Source organism: Octopus bimaculoides, chromosome Z, assembly GCF_046866305.1.
Source record: "Octopus bimaculoides isolate indiv1 chromosome Z, ASM4686630v1, whole genome shotgun sequence".
Taxonomy (NCBI): Eukaryota; Metazoa; Mollusca; class Cephalopoda; order Octopoda; family Octopodidae; genus Octopus; species Octopus bimaculoides.
In genome coordinates this window covers 18,416,453-18,443,952 of record NC_142944.1, presented here as the reverse complement: position 1 = coordinate 18,443,952, position 27,500 = coordinate 18,416,453, and positions in this window count along the sequence as shown.

Genomic DNA, 27,500 nt, shown 5'->3' with positions numbered 1-27,500 from the left:
TAAACTTTATAAATTTATATTAAGGGCAAGTGAGTAAGTACTCAGGGTTTAACCACCAGCTGAAAGAAGATGCCAAATGGCTCTAAACTACCTTAATATCGCAATAAACACATGCCAAACTCAGGGAAATAAACAAAAATATATATATATATATAAATACATTCATATATTAATGGCTTATAGGCAACCATAACATGCTACAAAGTATATTAAACAATTTTATGAGTTAATACCGTGTTCTCCTGTGTTAGCAGTGCTATAAAATCATGTTAAGGTCGGCTCTACAGACTTTCTATAGAAATTGTAGCCAGCACTGACTTTTGTTATGACATTTCATATCCCAGATGTCAGATGTAAACAAACAATGATATTCAAGATGAAAAAATGAGTAATGGCCATATATATATGATATATTCCAGGAGTTTTTGCTCCTTCATCAGCACCTATCTAACCCCTTAATCGTTCATGAACTCATTACTTAAATAGCCATTAAATATAGCATTGTAACGTTATTGGATATATCAATTTACATATCAAACACATTTCTGGAAGTTGGTACGTAAATATTAATGACTTGTAAGCATTTGGTATTTTGTTATGCAACCATGATATGCTACAAAGTATATTAAACGTTTTTATAAGCCAACTCTATGTTCTCCTGTGTTAGCAGGGCTATAAAATCACAGGATAAGGTCACCTCTACAGATTTTCTATAGAAATTGTAGCCAGTACTGATTTTTTGCTATAATGTTTCGTATCTGAGATGTAAGATGTAAACAAGCAATGAGATTGAAGATATATAAATTATGTCCTGTGTATGTCTTTAAACTTTCTCTAGTGGGAGGTCCCTGGTATGGGAATTCCAGGATTTTGAGGAATGTGAAACCACATTTTAACTGCTAGTGTTCCCAGGTCTGGTCTGATATAGAGTAGGAATACTTGTTAGTCTGTTAGAATCCCAACTAAGGGTTAACTAACTCTTGTCATACCTTCTCTCCTTCGTCAAATTCAGAACAGTGTTTCTTCCAGCGTCTGGTAGCTGCCCTGGCCACACCCCCTCTTAGTCTGTCTGACATTTGGTTGCAAGTTGTGTGTTTTGTGCCACTATTAGCTACAACAGGACAAAGCCAAGTGAGCTAGCTTTAAAGGCACTCCCTCAACTTGCAGTGGATACATCAGCTCACTGCAGTTTGTCCTTAACCCCAGACATCCTGGATCTCCTCCTGTACACTGGAACAGTCACGGATAAGCCAAGTTGTGTGGCCAAGGACTGTGCTTCCTTCTCATCACTGGAAACAAATCTTTGTGCAGACTTTGGTTCATCTCAGCCTTCTTCCTTCGTTTTTCTTCATTTTGCTAATTTTTTCTCTTAAGGTGCAGGCACGGCTGTGTGGTAATTGCTTCCCAATTACATGGTTCTAGGTTCAGTCTCACTGCGTGACACCTTGGGCAAGTGTCTTCTGCTATAGCCTTGGACTGACCAAAGCCTTGTGAATGGATTTGGTAGACACAAACTGAAAGAAACCCGTTGTGTGCGTGTGCGCGTGTGTGTGTGTCTTTGTGTCAGCCCAAATGTAATCAGAGCCATCCCCTGACAAGGTCAGCCTGAACTAAGAAGATCAAGTAAAGCTCTGACACTCCAAGAAGCAACCAACAGCTTCCTGAAGTCTCGGAGGGTGATACATCAGGCATGGCCTCCTGACCAGGCAGAACAGGGCAATATCCCCCATTTGGGCCACTGACCTCAAGCGCCCCTCAAATCAAGCCAGGCTGCATGTTGCCCAGATAGAATTGTCTAGACACACAAGCAGGACTGAAGAATCTCACCATACCCAAGTGCCAACCCCAGTGACCATCTCACCCATGCCACCATTACACAAGCCCCATGCCAGAAGCTTCCAGCTTGATTAGGGAGCACAATGACCTGACCAGCTGTATTTACACCTATTTGTCTATAGCAAGAAACTTGACTAAAATACAGTAAATGAGTAGTTTCTTATAGGTTCAAATATGTCTCAAGAATATTTGAATTTGTAATAAGTTTGTATTTGTACACATCACTGCTTAGCACTGTTACCTCCATATATATATATAGCGGAGGAATGGCTGTGTGATAAGTAGCTTGCTTACCAGCCACATGGTTCCAGGTTCATTCCCACATTGGGCAAGTGCCTTCTACCATAGCCTTGGGCCGACCAAAGCCCTGTGAGTGGATTTGGTAGACGGAAACTGAAAGAAGCCTGTCATATATATGTATATGTATATATATATGTATATGTATTTGTGTTTGTGTGTCTGTGTTTGTCTCCCCACCATCGCTCGACAACCGATGCTGATGTATTTATGTCCCCGTAACCTAGCGGTTCGGCAAAAAGAGACTGATAGAATAAATACTAGGCTTACAAAGAATAAGTCCTGGGGTCGATTTTCTCGACTAAAGGCAGTGCTCCAGCATGGCTGCAGTCAAATGACTGAAACAAGTAAAAAAAAAAACAAGAGAATAAACATAATATCATCATCATCAACATCGTTTAATGTCCGTTTTCTATGCTGGCATGGGCTGGACAGTTCGACTGGGGTCTGGAAAGCCAGGAAGTTGCACCAGGCTCCAATCTGATCTGGCAGTGTTTCTACAGCTGGATGCTTTTCCTAACGTCAACTACTCCAAGAGTGTAGTGGGTGCTTTTTACGTGCCACCGGTATGGGCCAGAGGGCGCTGGCAACGACCACGATCGGTTGGTGCTTTTTATGTGTCACTGACACAGAAGCTAGTCAAGGCGGCGCTGGCATTGGCCACATTTGAATGGTGCTTTTTTACGTGCCACCGGCACGGAGATCAGAACAGCAATTTCCATTTGATTTTGATGTTGATGTACTTGACTCAATAGGTCTCCTCAAGCACAACATGTCACCCTAGCACAGATAATAGAGATATCAATTCCATTCATTTAATTCTTATATATATATATCAGTTTGCACCACTGGTACTGACTGGTCAAGTGGTTAAATATATATATAAATATATATCTTTTGCTCTTTTACTTGATTCAGTCATTTTGACTGCAGCCATGCTGGAGCACCGCCATTATTCGAGCAAATCGACTTCAGGACTTATTCTTTGTAAGCCAGCCTAGTACTTATTCTATCGGTCTGTTTTGCCAAACCGCTAAGTTATGGAGACGTAAGCACACAAACATATACACACACATACATGTATATTTATATACATATATATGACGGGCTTCTTTCAGTTTCCTTCTACCAAACCCACTCACAAGGCTTTGGTTGGCCTGAGGCTATAGTAGAAGACACTTGCCCAAGGTGCCACGCAGTGGGACTGAACCCAGAACCATGTGGTTGGTAAGCAAGCTACTTACCACACAGCCACCGGGCAAACTACGAAGAATTTTGTGTAGCTCTGCATTGGCAAGACTTGAAAAACTAAAGAAAGTAGTGAAAGGGGTACAGTGAACTTGCTGTGAGGAGTCAGGGGGGGGGGGGGGAGAAAAAAAGAACTTGAAGAAAGACAGAGTTTTACATTCTCTCAGCTTGAAAAACTGGCTGCAACTGAGAAGATGTAAACTATGTTTGTCTTTCTTCAACTTCTCTTTTTCTCTACCCCCTGATGAAGGGTTACATCCAAAACGTTGGATATTCCACTCTTCACAATAAGTTCACAGTACCCCTTTTACTTTATACATATATATGTATATATATATATATGTATATATATATATATGTATAAGAGACAAGGTGTACATATGCCGCTATATATATATATATATATATATATATATATATATATAATACAGAATGGGACAAGTACGCAAAACATCCAGATAGATGATACATAGCAAACACGGACAGGTCATCGGAGTTTTCTTTCCTCAGTCGAGTTCCAGATTATCCTTGCAATTTCAATATATATATATATATATATATATATATATATATATATATATATATATATGTAAAACGCCAAGCACTCACTACACTCTTGGAGTGGTTGGCACTAGGAAGGGCATCCAGCTGTAGAAACCCAGGCCAAGTCAGACTGAAACCTGGTGCAGCTCTCCAGCTTGCCAACTCTAGCACTCAGCACACACTATTAAGTGGTTGGCATTAGGAAGGGCATCCAGCTGTAGAAACCAGGCCAGATCAGACTGGAACCTGGTGCAACTCTCTAGCTTGCCACCTCTAGCACTCAGCACACACTATAAAGTGGTTGGCATTAGGAAGGGCATCCAGCTGTAGAAACCAAGCCAAATCAGACTGGAACCTGGTGCAACTCTCTAGCTTGCCACCTCTAGCACTCAGCACACAATATAAAGTGGTTGGAATTAGGAAGGGCATCCAGCTGTAGAAACCAGGCCAAATCAGACTGGAACCTGGTGCAGCTCTCCAGCTTGCCAACTCTAGCACTCAGCACACACTATAAAGTGGTTGGCATTAGGAAGGGCATCCAGCTGTAGAAACCAGGCCAAATCAGACTGGAACCTGGTGCAGCTCTCTAGCTTGCCACCTCTAGCACTCAGCACACACTATAAAGTGGTTGGCATTAGGAAGGGCATCCAGCTGTAGAAACCAAGCCAAGTCAGACTGGAACCTGGTGCAACTCTCTAGCTTGCCACCTCTAGCAATCAGCACACACTATAAAGTGGTTGGCATTAGGAAGGGCATCCAGCTGTAGAAACCAGGCCAGATCAGACTGGAACCTGGTGCAACTCTCTAGCTTGCCACCTCTAGCACTCAGCACACACTATAAAGTGGTTGGCATTAGGAAGGGCATCCAGCTGTAGAAACCAGGCCAAATCAGACTGGAACCTGGTGCAACTCTCTAGCTTGCCACCTCTAGCAATCAGCACACACTATAAAGTGGTTGGCATTAGGAAGGGCATCCAGCTGTAGAAACCAGGCCAAGTCAGACTGAAACCTGGTGCAGCTCTCCAGCTTGCCAACTCTAGCACTCAGCACACACTATAAAGTGGTTGGCATTAGGAAGGGCATCCAGCTGTAGAAACCAGGCCAGATCAGACTGGAACCTGGTGCAACTCTCTAGCTTGCCACCTCTAGCACTCAGCACACATTATAAAGTGGTTGGCATTAGGAAGGGCATCCAGCTGTAGAAACCAGGCCAGATCAGACTGGAACCTGGTGCAACTCTCTAGCTTGCCAACTCTAGCACTCAGCACACACTATAAAGTGGTTGGCATTAGGAAGGGCATCCAGCTGTAGAAACCAGGCCAGATCAGACTGGAACCTGGTGCAACTCTCTAGCTTGCCACCTCTAGCACTCAGCACACACTATAAAGTGGTTGGCATTAGGAAGGGCATCCAGCTGTAGAAACCAGGCCAGATCAGACTGGAACCTGGTGCAACTCTCTAGCTTGCCACCTCTAGCACTCAGCACACATTGTAAAGTGGTTGGCATTAGGAAGGGCATCCAGCTGTAGAAACCAGGCCAAGTCAGACTGGAACCTGGTGCAACTCTCTAGCTTGCCACCTCTAGCACTCAGCACACACTATAAAGTGGTTGGCATTAGGAAGGGCATCCAGCTGTAGAAACCAGGCCAAGTCAGACTGGAACCTGGTGCAACTCTCTAGCTTGCCACCTCTAGCACTCAGCACACACTATAAAGTGGTTGGCATTAGGAAGGGCATCCAGCTGTAGAAACCAGGCCAGATCAGACTGGAACCTGGTGCAACTCTCTAGCTTGCCACCTCTAGCACTCAGCACACACTATAAAGTGGTTGGCATTAGGAAGGGCATCCAGCTGTAGAAACCAGGCCAGATCAGACTGGAACCTGGTGCAACTCTCTAGCTTGCCACCTCTAGCACTCAGCACACATTGTAAAGTGGTTGGCATTAGGAAGGGCATCCAGCTGTAGAAACCAGGCCAAGTCAGACTGGAACCTGGTGCAACTCTCTAGCTTGCCACCTCTAGCACTCAGCACACACTATAAAGTGGTTGGCATTAGGAAGGGCATCCAGCTGTAGAAACCAGGCCAAGTCAGACTGGAACCTGGTGCAACTCTCTAGCTTGCCACCTCTAGCACTCAGCACACACTATAAAGTGGTTGGCATTAGGAAGGGCATCCAGCTGTAGAAACCAGGCCAAATCAGACTGGAACTTACTGCAGCTCTCCAGCTTGCCAGTTCCAGTCAAACCATGTAACCCATGCCAGCATTGAAAGCAGATGCTATATGATGATGATGAAGATGATGATGATGATGATCATCATTAAAGATGATGATTGAAGATGATGTGTGTGTGTGTGTGTGTGTGTGTCTTTGTGTTTGTCCTCCACTACCACTTAACAGCTACTGTTGGCTTCCTTACTGTATCCATATCTTAATAGTTTAGCTAAAGAGACTAATACAATATGTACCAGGCTTAAAAAAAGTAAGGGGATGGGGAAGTGAGTTGTTTGACTAAAACCCTTCAAGGCAGTGAGTATAGCAGCAGCCTAATGACTGAAACAAGTAATAGATAAAAGATATAAATACACACACACACACACACACTCACACACACACACACACACACACACACACACACACACACACACACACACATATATATATACCTACATATATACATACATATAAATATATACACAAATATATAAAGCATAAAATAATGATGATATATATATATATATATATATAAGCAAATACCAGAGTATTTCGGCTTCTTATTTACTCTCCTGGGAGCTGATAGGAGAGAACAGAAGGAGATTTTTCAAGTTCTGTGTACCAGACTGAAAATGAAAAAAAGAGAACGTGCGCGCGCGCGCCCATGTGTGTGTGTGTATCACCATCATCATCATCATCATCATCATCATCATCATCATTATGTAACGTCCATTTTTCCATGCTGGCATGAGTTGCATGGTTTGGCAAGAACAGATTAGCTAGAGGGCTTCACTAAATTCTTCATATATATATATATATATATATATATATATATATATATATATATATTGTATATGATGATGATGATGATGATGTGTATATATAAAGCTACATATATATATATATATATATATATATATATATATATAATGCAAATAATCAGAAAATGGAGAAAACCTCAGATTAACGAACATTGATTGGACCATGTTTATAACTTATTTTTTAATAAGCCTTCTTTTATCTACGGACTTTGTAGCCCCAAGAATGGTAAATTGTATGCTCTTAACATATTGGGCTTCTAAACTTTTCTTCTAGTCCATGTTTTCTTTCCTTTTCCTTCTTCCCTTTGTTTATATTTTGTATTCTCTGGTTTTTTTACTCAAATGAAGATCCGTTGCCTTAATTTCAAATTTCCTATGAAGTTGAAGAATTTTATTCTTGCATTTATTTAAAGACAGTATTTTGGCAATGAATTGGAAACGGCTATAAGATATGTTACATCACCTATTTTGTTATATCATGCTTTATAAAAAAAAAGCTATAAATGTGGTCCAATCAATGTGTTTGTTAACCTGAGATTTTCTCCATTTTCTGATTATTTGCATTTGTTTCCTGGTAAACTCTTGTTTATCCTATTGTTACCTGCACTCTATGTGTATAGTCTGCTTGCACACTTATGCCTGGGGATAACATGGGTAACGGATACCAATAGTACATACAGATATTTTATCCCTTAGTCAATTATTATAACCACTCTGTTTACACTATATATATATTATGAACCACATGGTTCTAGGTTCAAACCCACAGCATGGTACTTTGGGCAAGTGTCTTCTACTATAGCCTTGGGCCGACCAAAGCCTTGTGAGTGGATTTGGTAGACGGAAACTGAAAGAAGCCCGTCGTATATATATATATATATATATATATATATATATATATGTATATATATATATATATGTATATATATATGTATGTATGTATGTGTGTGTGTTTGTGTGTCTGTGCTTGTCCCCCCAACGTCGCTTGACAACCGATGCTGGTGTGTTTACGTCCCCGTAACTTAGCAGTTCGACAAAAATGACTGATAGAATAAGTACTAGGCTTACAAAGAATAAGTCCTGGGGTCAATTTGCTCGATTAAAGGTAGAGTTCCAGCATGGCCACAGTCAAATGACTGAAACAAGTAAAAGAGTAAAAGAGAGTGTATATATATATATATATATATATATATATATATATATATATATATATACGTTCATGTGGCGAGAATGGATGAGGATAGCTGTGTGAAAAAGTGCCACACCCAAGCAGTTAAGGGAACCTGTGGAAGAGGTAGGCCCAGGAAGACCTGGGATGAGGTGGTGAGGCAAGACCTTTGAACATTGGGCCTCACCAAGGCGATGACTTCTGACCGAGACCTTTGGAAATATGCTGTGCACTAGAAGACCAAGTGAGACTAAAATCCAAGGCCTCTGCCAGGGGTGTAGCCAGCCCACTTACGCGTACCTTTCCTTTATTGGACACTAAACTCCGCTTGCAAAGACCTGTTGAGGCAAATGAAATCGAAACCGAACTAAATTCGACGACTGGCACCCATGCCAACGTCGTCTCCTTCATTGGACACGAAACTCAGCTTGCAAAAACTTATTGGGGCAAGCGAAAGCGAAATCAGGATGGCACCTGGGCCCAACGTCACCTTTCTGGCACTTGTGTCCGTGGCATACATAAGGACTTTCGCGCTAGATTGTTGCCAGTGCCCCTGGACTGGCTCTTGTGCGGGTGGCACATAAAATACACCATTTTGAGCATGGCCATTGCCAGTACCACCTGACTGACCTTCGTGCGGGTGGCATGTAAAAGCACCCACTACACTCTCTGAGTGGTTGGCGTTAGGAAGGGCATCCAGCTGTAGAAACTCTGCCAAATCAGATTGGAGCCTGGTGTAACCATCTGGTTTCACCAGTCCTCAGTCAAATCGTCCAACCCATGCTAGCATGGAAAACGGACGTTAAACGATGATGATGATGATGATGATATATAAAGAGAGAGAGAGAGAGAGAGAGAGAGAGAGAGAGAGAGAGGTGCATATATATGTATACATCATCATCATCATCATCTTTTAATGTCCTCCTTCCATGATGGCATGGGTTGGACGGTTTAATAGGAGCTGACCAAGTGGAAGCATGTGCCTAGCTTCCTTGTCTGTTTTGGCAAGGTTTTTTATAGCTGGATGCCCTTCCAAATGCCAATCACTTTACAGTGTGGACTTGATGCTTTTTACCTGGCATCAGCACTGGCAGGGTCACCAAGTAACTTGCAAGACAAAGATCCTTTGAGAGGTGAGGGAGCATTGGAGCAGGTGATGTTGTGTCAGATGATAAATGGTTAGAGTGTGACAGAGAGACAGAAACAGGTGTCTTGTTGTAGAGGAGATACATGGTTAGCTGGTTAGAGAGAGAGAGAGAGAGAGAGAGAGAGAGGGAGGGAGAGAGAGAGAGAGAGAGAGGGAGAGAGAGAAAGAAGGAGAGAGAGAGAGAGAAAGAGAGAGAGAAATGGGGAGAGAAGGTTAACAAGAAAGAGGGCAGGATAAATGCGTGCACACATACACACACATACACACACGTACACACACACACACACACACGTACACACACACACATACATACATTCATACACATGTATGTTAAGTTTCTTTGTAGTTTCTGTCTGCCAAATCGTTTAACAAGGCTTGTGTCAGTCCAGGGGCTATAGAAGACAACACTTGCCTAAGGTTCCGCGAAATGGGGGGAAACTGGACAGGACCAAACTTGGAACCATGCGGTTGCAAAGCAAAACTTCTTTACCACAGGGCCACGCCTGTGCCTACGTATCGTTATATTAATATGTATTATTTCAATAAAACACGATTCAAAACTACAAAAGGATGATTAATGGTGAATAACAAAAAGTACTTTTTGACACCATGCATGAAATTAAATAGAACAGTATGATTTGAATGCATTAATGAATCACATTGCAAAGAAACGGTTCAACACACTTGTTCTTCATTGGTAAAAAAAAATTCCACATTAGAACTATCATTGATAGAGAACTATCAACTACTTAAATAATGTCAAAAGGATGGACTATGTACTTCCAAATAGACCAGTTGGAGGTGATTCTTTATAAATTTTCATTTATTACTTTTAATTACAATTCATTTGTGTTGTTCTCTTAATAATTTTTCTTTTTTTTGTGTGTGTGTTTGTATTATCTCTTAAGTTGAAATTTGAATTTGTAAAAAGAAAATTGAATGGTCTTTTGTTAGAATACTCAATTAATGTGAAGCAAAAAAAAATCCTGGAATCCATTAAAATTACAAGAAAATTACAAGTTACTGTTGCAAAATTAGAAAGAAAAATCTCGATGTCTTTTATGTTTTACTTGTTTCCATTATTAGACTGTGGCCATGCTGGGGCACCATCTTGAAAAAGTTTAGTCAAATGAATTGACCCAGTACTTATATATATATATTTTGTTTGAAGTCTGGTTCTTATTTTATCAATCTCTTTTGCTAAACTGCTAAGTTACAGGGATGTAAGCACTCCAACATTGGTTGTCAAGCAGTGGTAGACACACACACACACACATGCACGCACGTGCACACACACACACACATCAGTTACAGTTACGGTGGCGAACTGGCAGAAACGTTAGCACGCCGGGCGAAATACTTGGCGGTATTTCGTCTGCCGCTACGCATTGAGTTCAAATTCTGCCAAGGTCGACTTTGCCTTTCATCCTTTCAGGGTCGATTAAATTAGTACCAGTTACGCACTGGGGTTGATATAATCGACTTAATCCGTTTATCTGTCCTTGTTTGTCCCCTCTGTGTGTAGCCCCTTGTGGGCAATAAAGAAATAACACACATCAGTTGCAGTAAACATATCTAAAGGCACAAGAATTAAAGAAGAAAAGAAAAAAACCCACCTAAAAATCAAATAAAATACATGTGAAAATATGTACAAATCCCTTAATTCTTTTCTACTCAAAGCACAAGGCCTGAGTACAAATCATTTATTAAAACAGATAGGGGATAATAAATTTTTTTTGTATTATGTTATTCTTTTAGTCTTCAACGTGTTTCAGTCATTTGACTGCAGCCATGCTGGAGCACTGCCTTAATGGGTTTCAGTCAAAGAAATCAACCCCAGGACCTATTCTTTGTAAGCCTAGCATTTATTCTATCAGTCTCTTTTGCTGAACTGCTAAGTTACAAGGGATGTAAACACACCATTATTGGTTGTCAAGCGATGGTTGGACACCCCCTCCACACACACACATACACACAATGGGCTTCTTCCAGTTTCCATGTACCTAATCCAATCACAACGATTTGGCTGGTTTGAGGCTATAGTAGAAGACACTTTCCCAAGATGCCATGCAATGGAACTGAACCAGGAACCATATGGTTGGGAAGTAAACTTCTTACCACATAGCCACGCCTTTGCTTCATAAGGATAAATAAATAAATGAATAAATAAATAAAAAGGTGGAATGGTCACTGTTTGAACCTTTCCATTCTTGCTTAATGGTCAAACTTGAAAAATTTCAAAATCAAAAAACAAAAAGTTTCTCATTCTATAAAAAAGACATGATGGTCAATGGCTGGTTGATTTGACCATATTTTAGTGCCTGTGCTAAGAAGAAAGTGCTTTTGAATTTGTTTTGGCAAATCTCATTGTTGTTTGTTCCAAAGAATTTTTTCTTAAATTCCTTCAAATTGGTTATAATTGGATTTCAACTGTGTGTGTGTGTGTGTGTGTGTGTGTGTGTGTGTGTGTGTGTGTCTGTATGTGTGTGTGTGTGTATGCATGTGTAGGGTGTGCAATGTCAGTGTGCATGTACGACAAAGTGCAACTGTGTTGAGAGAAAAGTTGAGTGTAAGAGGAATCAGATGCAGAGTGCAAGAGAGAAGACTACATTGGTTTGGACATGTGATGTGTGTGAATGAAGCCAGCTGTATAAAGAAGTGCCAATCACTGAAAGTGGATGGTGCCTGTAGAAGAGGGAGACCCAAGAAGACATGGGATGAAGTGGTAAGGATTGATCTCAGGAAGTTGGGCCTCTTGGAGGAAATGACAATGGACTGAGAGGTCTGGTGATATGAAGTTCTTGAGAAGACCTGCCCACATCAGTGAAATTGAGTTCTAGAAGTGCTGTGTATCCCACCCACACTTAACAAGAAATCTTCTCACACACTCTACCACAACAAAACCAAACTACGTCTCTACATCTCTTCTCTTCCTCACATTTCCGCTTCATGTACCATGATAACCACCCAATCCTGTCCTCTTGGCCCTGTACCACTGTATCATTGCTCTCTGCTTGCTTCCGACCTGTGTGTTCTACCCACATGCCCTGTCTCACTCTATTATTGCTATCTGTTAGTCTCAGACCTGGGTGTTCCACCCACACATAACAAGTAAATTTTCCCTCACCCTAACCCAACAAACCAAACTACATCTCTCCTCTTCCTCACGTTTCCTTTTTTTCGTGCACTATGCTTACTTTTTGCTCCCCAGTCCTTTACTCACTGCCCTGCTCACTGTATCATTGCCATCATATAGTCCCCACCCTCACTATACACCCAGTTCTCATTTCCTACCCCAAAAATTCTTTGCAGCCATTTGATTGTCTCTACTCCCTATTCATGTACTTTGCCAATACTCCTGCACCTTGAGGGTATACCCAGGCACTTCACCATCATCTGTCTCTCTCGTGCCCTACTCAACCATCCCATTTATATTCTGATCCCTGTTCCTTGTGAGTATGCCCTGGCACTTCACCACCATCTCTCTCCTGTTCACTCTTGCACGCTTGTTCTCTTCTACTCTCTCTCTTTCTCTTTCTCTTCTCTCTGGCTGGCAAACCATGTATCTCCTCTACAGCACCACACCTGTTTTCGTCCTTGTTCTTAATCACTCTCTCTCTCTCTCTCTCTCCTCTTCTTTTCCCACTGAGGTAGCCATGTATTTCCCCTACACCAAAACACCTGTTCCTGCTCCCTCTATCATGCTTTAGCTTCTCATCACCTGGCACAAAGCCACCTTACTCAATACTACTCCCTCCATCCTGAGTTGAGTGGATTTTGTCTTGCAAGTTACTTGGTGACCTCACTAGTTCTGATACCACAAACAAAAAAAAAAGACCCTGTATACACTGTGAAGTTGTTGACTTTAGGAAGGATATCCAACCATAGCAACCATGTCCAAGCAGACAGTAGAATCTAACACAGTTCTCTGGCTTGCCAGCTCTGGACAAACTCTCCAACCCAGGATAGCACAGAAAATGGATGTTAAATTGTGATGATGATGATGATGATGATCGTGATGTTTATGATGATGATGATTATGATTATGATTATGATGATGATGAGGAGGAGGAGGATGATGATGAGGATGATGATGTGATATGGGTTTGAATTTCAATATATATAGATGCATGCGTGGCTGTGTGATAAGAAGCTTGTTTACCAACCACATGGTTCCAGGTTCAGTCCCACTGCATGGCACCTTGGGCAAGTGTCTTCTACTATAGCCTTTGGCTGCCCAAAGCCTTGTGAGTGTATTTGGTAGACGGAAACCGAAAGAAGCCCATCGTATGTGTGTGTGTGTGTGTGTGTGTGTGTGTGTGTGTTGTGTGTGTGTGTGTGTGTGTGTATTTGTGTGTGCGTGTGTATTTGTGTGTGTGTGTGTGTGTGTGTGTGTGTCCAACCATCACTTGACAACCGATGTTGGTGTGTTTATGTACCCCCGTAACTTAGCAGTTTGGCAAAAGAGACTGGTAGAATAAGTATTAGGCTTACAAAGAATAAGTTCTGGGGTCGATTTGCTTGACTAAAGGTGGTACTCCAGCATGGCCACAGTTAAATGACTAAAACAAGTAAAAGCATAAAAGAATTTATATATGCACACACACACACACACATACATGTATGTACATATATGTAAGGCATAAAAACCCCCTTCGGTCATTAATGACCATGGGATTGAACCTAGAAAGTTCCCTTCTGAGGTGCAAGTCTAAGCAAGGTTGTTTTATGCTGTCATCCATGCATACCAGCCTTCCCTTTCCATGCTACCAGTGTTATCCAAGGGAAAGGCAAAGGGGCCGATACAGTTTGGCACCTGTGACGTCGCAACTCATTTCTACAACTGAGTGAACTGGAGCAATGTGAAATAAAGTGTCTTGCTCAAGAACACAACATGCAACCCAGTCCAGGATTTGAACTCACAACCTCATGATTGTGAGCTAATATTACACTGTGTGTGCATGTGTGTATGTGTGTGTGTGTGTGCGCGCATGTAAGTGTGTATGTGCATGCGTGTGTGTACATGCACACACATGCATGCACACATAAATACATAAAGTAAGTGTGAAGTTAGCCTATAGTTTGTAATTCTAGAATAATTATGAAGAGACAGATTCAAAGTTTTCTTTGAAGGGAGACAGGTGATGGCGCTGAGAAGTTAATGAGTGGGCAACCAGCCTTATATCAGGATAATCTTCATATTGTTCTGTGTATGAAGAGAATACCAAGATGTATTCAAAACTATATTTCCCACAGCATACAATTATAAATTATAGGCTGACTACATTAAATGCATTTTATATATTTCTGGGACACTGTGTATTCCATATATATGTGCGTGTGTGTAAGTGTGTGTGTGTGTGTGTGAATATGTGTATGTATATATATATATACTCTTTTACTTGTTTCAGTCATTTGACTGCAGCCATGCTGGAGCACCACCTTTACTCAAGCAAATCGACCCCAGGACTTATTCTTTGAAAGCCTAGTAATTATTCTATCAGTCTCTTTTTGCCGAACCGCTAAGTTATGGGGACGTAAACACACCACCATCGGTTGTCAAGCAATGGTGGGGGGACAAACACACATACATATATATATATATATATATATATATATATATATATATACGACGGGCTTCTTTCAGTTTCCGTCTACCAAATCCACTCACAAGGCTTTGGCCGGCCCGAGGCTATAGTAGAAGACACTTGCCCAAGGTACCACGCAGTGGGTCTGAACCCGGAACTATGGTAAGCAAGCTACTTACCACACAGCCACTCCTATTATATATTATACGTGTGTGATTATATGTATGGAAAACATTTCAAAACATCTCACGTGTTATTAACAAAAAATAATTTATAGATGCATATGCGCAATGCACATGTGTGTGTGTGCATGTGCATGTGTGTGTGTGTGCTTGTATGCTTGTGTGTGTTTGTGTGCATGTGCACGAAACATTTCAAAAATCTCTGGAGTGTTATTAATGAAGATGATATCACAATATCCAGTATCTTGGATATTGTGATATCATCTATAGTAGGGGAAAATATACAATTAAAAGAAAGGGAAAAAGATGGTCTAGTTTTCTATCTAACAATATAATGCAAAATGGAAAATGTGAATCTTACCAGCTAACATGCATATATGAATGTATGTATTTAGATATGTATGTATGTATATCTATATATCTACAGCTATCTATCTATATATATCTATATATCTATAGATAGATAGATAGATAGATAGATAGACAGACAGACAGATAGATAGATATGTATGTAAATATATGTATGTGTGTATGTATATACACACACACATACACACACACATACACACATATATATATTCTTTTATTCTTTTGCTTGTTTCAGTCATTTGACTATGGCCATGCTGGAGCACTGCCTTTGGTCAAACAAATCGACTCCAGGACTTATTCTTTGTAAGCCTAGTACTTATTCTGTCGGTCTCTTTTGCCGAGCTGCTAAGTTACAGAGATGTAAACACACCAACATCGGTTGTCAAGCGATGGTGGTAGGGACAAACACAGACACACAAATACATACATACATATATAGACGACAACTGATGAAGGGTTAAACTCTTTATGTTGCATGTCTCATTTCTCAGTTTGTTTTTTCGTTGTTCGAAAATAGTTTGTTTTCTGTTTTTGTCTTTATGTTTTCGTTTCTCATTGTGTTTAACGTTTTTTTGATGTCTTGTACCCATGTATGCATGTATGTATACATATAGATGTAGTTATGTACATATATGTATGGATATATGCATATATTTATATATTATTTATGTTATTATATATTATTTATGTTATGTTAGTATATATATATATATATATATATATATATATATTTATACAATGGGCTTCCTTCAGTTTCCGTCAACCAAATCCATTCACAAGGCTTTGGTCGGGCCAAGGCTATAGTAGAAGACACTTGCCCAAGGTGCCATGCAGTGGGACTGAACCTAGAACCATGAGGTGGGGAAACAAGCTTCTTACCACATAGCCACTCCTGTACCATACAGTCTCTCATATAGGATATGTATATGCACATACACATATCTTGTAAGAGATTGAGAGAGAGAGAGAGACAGACAGACAGACAGACAGAAAGAGAGAGAAGGAAACGGAAACATATCTGAGTTTGTGTATGTATCATGATAATTCACCATAATCATCATCATGATTCACCTTTTCATGCTTGCATGTGTCAGACGGTATTTATCGAGTCAGATTTTCAATGGTGAGATGCTCTTCCTGTCAGCAAGCCTCATCTGTTTGCATGCAAGGTAACATTTCCCTATGGTCAGATATTTCCTTGCAGAATATTGGAAATGATCGAAATGAATGACAATCCTTATGTCAGAAATTCTTTTATTAACCACAGAAGCAGTCTTAGTTCAAAACTAGCAATCTGTGTATATATACTATTGAAGGCCTTTGAAATTGCAGTGCTTGTCTTGTAATGTATTTCTTATGGATGTTTATGTGTCAAAAACACAGAAAAAGTAATGTTAATTAGAAATTTTTGTTTGGCCTATCAGTAAAATGCTACAATGGTAAACTTTCAATCAATATTTAACTATATCAGTCACCAGTCAATGTTTGCTTGACATGAGATGACGTAGATATTTGCTTCTGATGAAGCTAACAAGCAGAAATCATCATTCAACAATTTCATCAAAATGTCTAGTAGCCTTCACCTGCTACTGATTTTTTACATGTTTTTAACACCATATATCTATAAGAGATACTTTTCCAAGATAAATACTGCACTTTCAAAGGCTTTCATGTTACACACACTTTACATATGGTATATAGCAGGGGTTCTCAACTATTTTCTATCTATGGACCCCTTTAATTACTATATCATTCTGGTGGGATCCCATAACTATTCAATGTTTAAAAACTAGTTTTATAGAAATGTCTTTCAAAATCCTTGTTTTGTTTTTCTTACACATTAACTTGTCTAGGTTGAACTATGTAAAATGCTAGAGAAAGAAACCTAGCTGTTTCTTGTAATACATACCAATACATACATATAAAGCAAAATTTTTTCAGGGGCCGTTAAAATACTATTGCGGATCCCCAATTTACTATTTTATTGTGTGGACACCACAAAATCTTATATGGACCCTCAGGGGTTACATCGGCCCCGGTTCAGAACCACTGGTATACTGGTTGCTAATACACACACACACGCACAGAGATAGGTTTCTTTATTAGCCACACAAGGCTCAACACAGAGGGGACAAAATACAAATGTAGAGTTTTTTTTTTCAAGGGGGTCGAAAACAAAGCAGAAAAAAAAAAAAAATGGGGACAACGATGAAAAAAACATCGCAAAACATTTGGGGTATTTACAAAAAATACGAAATAATACAGAAAATTCCCAATAAATGGGGAGGTTATCCGTGGAAAGAAAAACCTACGAAAAGACCACGGTAACCTCGGTCCTTAGTGTCACAGTTTGTTAAATAAAATTCCTTTTATTTATGCAAGAAACGTAAGTAACTCTCTGTTTACCAAATTTTAAAACGTTTTATAGAATCATGGTCAAGGTGGCTTCGTCATTTATACGTGCCATTCTTGCTTCATGTATCCATCTTTTTTCGAAACATTTGCTAGACAACACTTGCCTCTCTACTCTCACCTTCCTTTTCAAGTGATACTTGAAAAAGTTGATGAGAGATTGACCAGAGAGGAAAGTGTTTGTCTCTAATCCTTTCAGACGCGTCCACCAGATGCATTCTTTCGCCATAGCCACAAGCACGATAAATACAGCTCTTCCTTCCCGTTTAAAGGAAGGAGGCGTGACGATATTGACCATAGACTCGGTTGATAAACCGACTCGTCCCACACGTGACAGCAGTCATTCGACATAAGTCCACAGCTCCGAAATGGCTGGACACTGCACGAGTGCGTGCAGAATGGTTTCGTCGCTCTGACCGCATCTCGGGCAGGTCGGCCCCGCATTTCGCGAGCCGTGTCTATAGAGCTTATCCCGAACGGGTAGCGCTTCTCGGTAGCACAGCCAGGCCAGGGATCTCTGGAAGTTGTCCATAGGTCCTGGCCCGAAAGTCGTCCTGAACAGGCGGGTCAGGTATTCCTTGTCGACGCCCAGGTTCACCCAGAGATCGTCGTCGTACCTGCCCTCCACTAATCCCCTATAGAATGACTTCCTTGTGATGCAGCCGCTCAAGGTCGACCCGGGACGGCAAAGTTGTTGCAGAGCAACGCGACACTCACGGTGCCATTCGCCATTCCTCGGCCTCTTTTTGATCCACGACTGCAGCTCGGTCATGGAGACGAGCTGCGGGAAAGCGCGTCGCACAAACGGCGACCACACCTGCTCACCGTCGTCTACGTAGAGCCGGAGATGTCGCAGTCTCAGCGCATGTCTGCGCATCATCAACCACGGCATGCTCAGCCCTCCTTTCAGCGGGTGTTGGCAACAAACGGATCGCCTCACCATTGGAACGCTTCCTTTCCACAAAAAGCAGAAGAGGATGCGCTCCATTTCGGTGATGGCGCGATCAGGACAAGGCACGACGGTCAAGCGGTATTCGATGACGGACGCGATGTACGCATTCGCCACCTCCACCCGACCTTTTATGGACAGCTTCCTCTCGGACCATTGCCGGCAGAGAGTGGCCACCCTACTCGTTATCTCGCCCCAGTTCTTCTCCGTTTGCAGGTCCGGACCGAACCAAACTCCGAGCAACTTGACCGGACCGTCCGTCCAGCGTCCCACTACTGAGGCGCTGCCGGACGGTATGGGCTTGCTTCTCCAGGTGCCGAGCAGCAAACCCACCAACTTATCCCGGTTGATTTTCGCTCCCGTCACCGCTTTGTAGTCTTTCAGCGTCTCGCCGACAAGCTCGATGTGCTCGTGGCTAGACGCTATGACGGTGACGTCGTCCGCGTATGACGACATGCTCGTCTTGCACCCCAGTTCTCGCGGGATGCCCCTCAGCGTCGCCAGCTTCCGCAGTAGTGGCTCGAGAGTCAATACGTACAGGAGCGGCGACAGGGGGCATCCCTGACGGACCGAACATGCAATGTCGAAGGGTCCCGATAGACGTCCATTGACGCGAACAACCGAACGGATGCCTGTGTACAAGGCAGCCATCCAGCCGCGGAAAACGGGACCGAAGCCAGCCACTTCGAGGACGGCCTCCAAGTATCGATGGTCTACCCTATTGAAAGCTTTGGATTGATCCAAATTGATCAGGGCCCCACCCATGCCAGGTTCCTTAACTACCCTCTCTATGATGTAGCGCATCAGATGGAGGTTGTCATGGATGTTCCGGCCCGGCACGGCGCACGTCTGCTCCGTGCCGACCAGTTTCTCGATGATAACCGCCAACCGCTTGGCTAGCACCTTCGCCAAAATTTTCAAGTCTGCATTGAGCAGAGTGATGGGCCTAAGTTATCTATGGTGTCCCCCTTGTTTGGATCTTTCTTCAGCAGCGTTACCGCTCCTTGGCTCACAAAACCGGGAATGCTCCCGTTCTGCTGCCAGTTGCAGTACACGGCCGCCAAGACGTCTCCAAACAAGTCTGGCATACAGTTGTAAAGCTCGTAGGGCAGACCATCCAAACCCGGAGATTTGTCCGTCGAGCAACCCGCCATCGCGTCCCTCACCTCCTCCGCCGTGATGACCCCTTCGCAGCACTCCGCCTCTCTTGCCGAGAGTCGTGGCAAGCTGTGCAGGTAGGCACTAAAGTCCACCCTGCCTTCTCGCTCGCCACTCCTACCGAACAGTCGGGCAAAATGCCGCTGAAACGCCTCGCACATCTTGCTCGGCTCAAGCAATTCACGCCCATGTTCGTCTACCAGAAACCGGATGGTGGCTCTGTTACTCCGCTGTGCCTCCGCCACCCGGGCCTCTCGTGCGGCTCCAACACCTTCATTCCTCAGAGCACGCATCCTTGCCCTGACAGCACACCCTTCGTGTTTAGCATTGAAGTGTTGGTCGAGGGCCAACCTTGCCGCTAAAACGTTGGATGCGATGCCACTTCGCAATGCCTCTTCTAACTTTATCACTAGCTCCCTCTCTACTCTGTTCCTCTCTACAGCTAGTGCCCTGCTATACCTTATTGCTTCCGCCCTTACTGCTCTCTTGAGGGCAAACCACCATTTGTTGTTGACGATGGCTCCCGTCAAAGCCCTCTTTACTAACGTGCTAATCTGGTCTCTGAAAACCTGTCTCGACGGGAAAGACGCGTTTAGTTTCCAGTAACCGGGACCCTGCCTATGTGCCTTATCTAAGTCTAGCGTACACGTCACAGGTTTGTGATCCGTGTAGCTGACTATGTGGAACTGTGGACATCCTAAACTATCTCTATCTCTTGTCCTACACACTATCCTATCTAGATACGATCTCGACGACCCAATGCGGTTGCTCCAAGTCCACGTTGGCACATTTGGGTGGTCGAGTTGGTACCTGTCAGACAACTGGAAGCGTCTGAGCAGGTCTATGAGGCCTTTGCATCCCCTTCTAGTTTTGTCACTCCCCACGTAGTCTAGATGCGTGTCCAAGGTAGCATTCCAATCCCCCACTAAAAGTAAGGGACGAGACGTTCCCAGGAATACTTCTAGACGTCGAAAGAAGTCCGACCGACCTGTTAAAGGAGGCACATAAACTGCCAGCAACCGAAAAGCGCCTCCATCGCTGCCGCCCACATCTAGGACAACCAGTCTACCCTCCTGGTCCGTAAATATCGTCTTTACTTGGAGATCCAGACTCTTGCGAAAAAGAACCGCCGTGCCACTACCGCCCATCCTCAGCAGACAGGGAGAAAAATAAATGTTAAACTGTCCGCCAAACATGGACTTTAGGGCCCGCGGTTCATGGATTCTGGTCTCCCTAATGGCTATGATATCCAAATTGTGTGACTTGATGTCATTTAAGAGGTACCCTTGTTTCCAAGGGGACCCCAAGCCACGCACATTCACACAGCCAATCTTCACCATGATTCTATCAATATTTGTGTTTTACACACGAAAGGAGAGAGAGAGAGAGTTACTTACTGTCCGAAAGTTCTTGGCTCTTTGCCTCACAGCCTTCTCTCAGAAGGTTTTTGTACAGTTTTTTTGATGAATATTTCTGGAATCTCCTTACTGTATCCGGGTAGAGAGATTTCAGTGTATTGTACGTGTTACGTGTATGATTTTGATGTGTTGTGGTGGTGTTGTGCGTGGGTGATTGCTTGTTTTCGTGTCATTTTCTGTTATGTTAGTGTTTGACCTAATGAATTTCATTAGGTCTGGATTGTTTGTGTTTATCGCTGTCAAAGTTGTTGTGGGGTTCTGTGTTGGTGCGTTTGTGTTGGTGTTTTTGTTTTCTGTGGATGTGTTGGTTTCGGGGCTGGTAAACCTCCCCGCTTTGTTTGTTTGTTTTTCCGTTCTTTTTTTCCCCCTTTTTCTTCTTCCTCCCGTGGCCACTTGCCAAGCCTCTGTGTCATCTTCATCTGACGACATGTCGGAAGAATCGGAGGGTGGGAGGGGAAGGGTGTTGGGGTCTATTTTTGTGTGGGTTGATTTTGTTGTTGGTGGTGTTGGTGCTGTTTCGTGACAGTTGGGATGTGGTGTTTTGGTTTTTGGGGGTGGGGTGGGAGTCTTTTTCGTGTTCCCTTCTTGTGGGGTTGTTGTTGTTGGTGGTGGTGATGGTGCTGATTCTGTTCTTGGTGGTACTGCTGGTGTTGTTGTTTGGTTCGGCTGGGTTGCTGGCTGCTGGCGTTTTTCCATTTCGTTGTACAACTGCTTGACCAGTTGTGCATATGGCGGTGTAGGCAGTAATGCTGTTTGTTTCTTGTGCTTTTGGTTTTCTTGTGGTTGTTGTTGTTGTTGTTTTTCTTGGTATTGTTGCCGTTGTTGTTGCCTTTTCTTCTGGGCTACTGGGCATGTTTTTTGAAGGTGAGTTTTGCTACTACAAACGTAGCAAACTGGCCTTCTGCCTTCGACGAAAACATGAAAAATTGAATCCTCAGTTAATTGGATTCTATGTGGAATTTTTTCCCAGTTTGCTGGATCAATTTGTACCAGGAGTTGAAATTCCTGGCCAATCCAGTTTTCATTGTACACGGCAGATGCTTCTAATATGTTTATCTCCTCCTCTATGCTTAGACATATGGCAGATACGAGCCATTCTTCCTCAATTTCAGGAAGCACATTCGAAATCTTTATTTTCGTAACCCTACGACCAAGGTACGTAGGGATCATGAGCAGGTTCTCATGTTGTAATGACTTAGTGGAGAGGTCCTTGGCTCGCTGCTCGCTGCTCACTGTCTAGTATTACCTCTATCATTCCGAATTTCAAACCTCTTGTTATGTAAGTTTTGTAAGACCAAATCGGCTTTAAGCATCTCTCAACCTTTTCTTGGGTGAATTTTTCCAGTGTCTTTGTTTTTAAATTAATGGTTCTGTAGATGAGTTTTTTTTATCTATGTTTATTTTAAAGTCCGCGGGCGTTTGAAGATGGACTGTAACGTCCTTTTTACTTAGCATGCTTTTGCATGCAAGTAATTTCTCTTTCGATATATTCAAAATTCTTTTCCTAGGCTTCAAAGCCTCGGCAAAGTTCGTGTTTGTTGTGGTGGTGGTGGCGGTAGTGGTGAGGACAGTGGTTTTGTTAGCAAGGACATTTGTGTCCTTGTTGTTGTTTTCACTGGTGACGGTGGCAGGCAAGACTGCTGTAGCAGCAGAGTTTTTCTTTTTCTCCATTCTCTCGTTTAACTGTGAGGAAGGAAGACTAGGAAATTCTTTTTCGAACGAAATACTGCAAAATGCAGCGTTCGTTTCACGAAAATTTTCATGGCTACAAGACGCCATCGTCTCAAAAAAAAGGGCTAGAAAGCCGAAATTGATTCTTATATCCTAGAAATGTGCCACACAGGGCAGATTTCCTTCGCAAAAAACTTGCACCAGAGAGTCTACAAGTTGTTATACAACTTTCTATATAAAATAAACTTTACAAACAAACTTTTTAAAACATGAAAAAGGCAAAACTTACGGAGCCGACACGTCTACCGTCTGTCCATAGAGATAGATAGATAGATAGATAGATAGATAGATTCTTATAAAAAGCAAAGTTTGTTTGTATGTTGACCATTGAAGACACTGAATAAAATTGATAATATTTCAGATTTTTCATGTCATTTTAATTAATTTGACCATTATACAGGTAACTTTGCACTTATTTTCCAAAAACGGAATGGAAGTGTCGAGTTTATGGTATATTGCCTCCGATTTCTAGCCATCTACGTACTGTCTATTTCACCGTAATGCTTTTTACAGAGTGAAAAAAAAAATACTCCACCTGTCACTCAATCCACTTCCAGCTTTCTCTAACTTTATACATTACATTTATTCTTTTGAAGTCACCACCAGACTCTTCTTTCTCTCTGTCTCTATATCCCTCTCTTTGTTTCTATTTCTCTCTCTACACCCACTCTCTCTCTCTCTCTCTCTCTCTCTCTCTCTCTCTCTCTGGTTGTATATGTGTGTGTGTCTCTCTCACTACCTCTATCTCCTTTTCTCTTTAGAGACAAAAACACGAAAGAAAAAGAGAAAGGAAGTTACAGAGAAAAAAACAAGTGAGACACTGGACCTCTGCTTTCTCTCTATCTATATGTCCCTCTGTCTCTCTCTCTCACTCTCTCTGGTTGTATATGTGTGTGTGTCTCTCTCACTACCTCTACTTCTTTTTTCTCTCTAGAGAAAATATACATGAGACAGATGGAAAAGGTTTTAAGGTGAAGAGGATGATACTGTTCATTATCCTGTTGAATTCCTCAACAGTCTGAAACTATCCGGTATGCTGTCACATAACCTTGAATTGATAACAAACAGTTATCAGGCTTTTCAGAATCCTGGATCAGCCACGATTGTGCAATGGTTCACGTATGGTTGTGGCTGAACTTCAGCCTTCACATTATCAAAGCAAAAATCCTCACTGGATGTGGTAAAGAAGACATCGTATTTATACCTAGAATACCACTAATACCAATAGATGTTCCTTTACATTTCAAACGATTGCAATTCCCAGTGAGAGTCAGTTACACAATGACCATTAACAAGTCCTATGGTCAAACATTGCAGGTTGTCGGTCTCCATCTAGAAGAGCGCTGTTTCTCACATGGCCAATTCTATGTAGGTTGTTCTCGAGTGGAAAACCCACAGAAACTCTTCATATATGCTCCAAAGAAAAAAACCCTAAAAACGTTATTTATGCTGAAGATCTGTAAATGTTTTATAATTTTCGTACAATATATTTCTCTATTGTTATCTACATTACTTTCCATATTTAGATATTCTAAATAAATTTTTGAAATTATGTTATGTAATATTTAAATACTTTTTAACGACTTTTATTGTAAGGAAAATGGGCATTACGGTAGAAGCAAACAAATACTTTGCAACATTGTACAGACCGGGTTGAAGGCCGGAAGGCTCACTAGTGTGTGTGTGTGTGTAATTATGCATGTGAATATGTATCTGTGTGATCTTATGTGTATTTATATGTAAATTAGTTATTTGCATCTTTATATGTGTATGTTTATGCATGGATATGTCTATGAATATTCTTGTGTACATATGTGTATGTTGTGTGTATATATATGTGTGTGTGTGTGCATTTTTATATATGTTTGAGTATGTGTACGTATGCGCCCACATGTGTATATGTATGTGTATATGTGTGTGTATGTGCATTTGTGTGTGCGTGTACATGAATGAAAGAGATTAAAGCTAAGATATGGAAGATACAGAAAAAGTAAATAAAAAGCAAAGAAAAGAAAGAAAGCAAGAAGGAAAGAAAGAGCAAAAATATGATAACACAATATTTATAGTTTCTTTCCAGGTAAAAGAATGCCAAGTAAAAGAAATGTATACATATGTACACACGCGCATACACACACACATGCATACATACATACATACATACACACACACACACACATATATATATATATATATACATATATATACATATTTTATGTATATGTATATATATGTGCATTATATATAAAAGCCAATAAAAAATATCTTAAATGATATGAAAGGTGCCTAGTTTTTTGTTTTTTTTGTTTACCAATTTTTTTTTACGTTTTTGTGGTATCATTTTTTTTTTCATATTTTATTTTGTTTTGTTATATTCTATAATGAAAATTTCACATGTGGCTTCATGGAGAAAAGAAAAACAAAACACAAACAAAAAACAAAACAAAACAAAAACCAGACATTTCTGTCAGTTTAGAGAAAAAATTATCTGAAGAATACTGTTATCACTGCTACTACTGCAGCTACCACTGCTGCTGCTGCTGATAACAAGACTAGCAACAACACCACAGCCACCACTACAGGTGATGCTACCACCACCATCATCATCATCATCATCATCGTCATCATCATCATCATCATTACTACTCACTGCCACAACTCCTACTGCTGCTACTACTACTACTACTGCTATACTACTACTACTACTACTACTACCAATACTGGCTCCACCACCACCATACTACTACTACTACCAACACTGCTTCCATTACCGAGATCCCACCACCACCACCATCACCATACAACTACTACATTTCCAAACTTTGTAGTAGTAGTAGTAGTAGTAGTAGTAGTAGTAGTAGTAGTAGTAGTAGTAGTTCTTTGCAAAATGGCCCACAAGATGTGAATGACATATGTTAATAATATCGGCAAATTTTTATACACTGTGTGTTGCCCCCAAAGAAATCCTACGAAGTGGAAGTAGGTTTTTGTTTGTAATTTCTCTTTTTTTTTTTTTTTGGTTTTCGGGTTTTGTCTTGTTTTGTACCGTTTCCTTTTCGTTTCGTTTTGTTTTCGCCGTTTTTCTTTCTTTTCGTTGCTATTGTTTTTGCCTTTGTTGTTGTTTTGTTTTTGTTTTTGTTGTTGATGTAGTTGTTATTTGTTTCTGCCAACTACTTTTGTCTGTGGTGGTGGTGGTGGTAGTTAAGTCGGTGGATTGGTGGGGTGGGATGTGTATGGATGGGTGTGTTTCTCTTTCTTTGTCAATTGAAAATAGAAATTGATGATACCTTAAGCTATTTTACTCAATTCTTTGAAATAACTATCTTTTCCTCCTTTGTTCTTTATTCCCCTCTTTTTTTTTAGTTTTGTTTTTGAAACATTTTTCATAATTCTTTATTTTATTTTGTTTTATAAATATACTTGTTTATTTATTTACTGTTTGTTTTTATTTGGCACCTTCCATATCCATTTTTTTCTTTTGTCTTTTTTTTATGGGTTGAAGGATTCTGAAAATTTTCAATTATTTTATGAGTTGTTATTGTTTAATAGCTTTTGTCATTATGACGATAACTCGAGTAGATCTGTGTTAAAGAGGAAGTTGATTGAACGGTTTTCAAGTGGGCATGGCTTATGGATTCAAAGTGGCTGTGTGGTTAGAATTGTTGCTTTGCAAACCGTTTAATTCTGGGTTTAATATTAACTACTCCGTGTCTTTCATTGTGTTGACTAATATCTTGTCAGTGAAATTTTGTAGCCAGAAATTATGTGGAAGATGGACACTTCGATGAGACTACTAAAAAGAAAATCCCTTTCACTCAGCCTCTTTCATCATGTTAAACCGTTAATCCCAATACATTTTTTCTCTCTCCATTTGTTTGCCCCTCGTCCCTTTCCGTCGAAGAGCATAGACTCGAGATGTCAAAGATTTTTCCGTTCTTCTTGAGTATCAAATTAATACACTTGCTGGTTGTCCTCTCACAAATCTTTGTCTTTTGTTTTCTGTACATTTCAATTATATAAATGTATATATCTTTCGATATTTATTCTGTTCAAGTTGCTTTGATATAATCTTGTCATTTTTGCGTGTAGCTTACATACGTAATACATACACATATGTATAGCTACATACATACAATACATACATAAGCTTGATTACTGGGGCCATCAAATTGCAGGGATACTAATAGCTCTCTTTCTAAACGTGAACAAGGACTGTGTCAAGTCCTCATTAAAGGCCTGTGATATAGAGGACACTGACTGGGAGAACAATGCCTGTCATCGTCACAGATGGAGCAAGCAGTTTAAGGAGGGAATCGACACTTTTGAGAGAGCACGTATCCAGCATGAAGAACTTAAGCGAGCTGCGCGAAAGCACACGGCTCGTATAGTGAATGGTGAAAGCTTAATCTGCAATGTTTGCAATC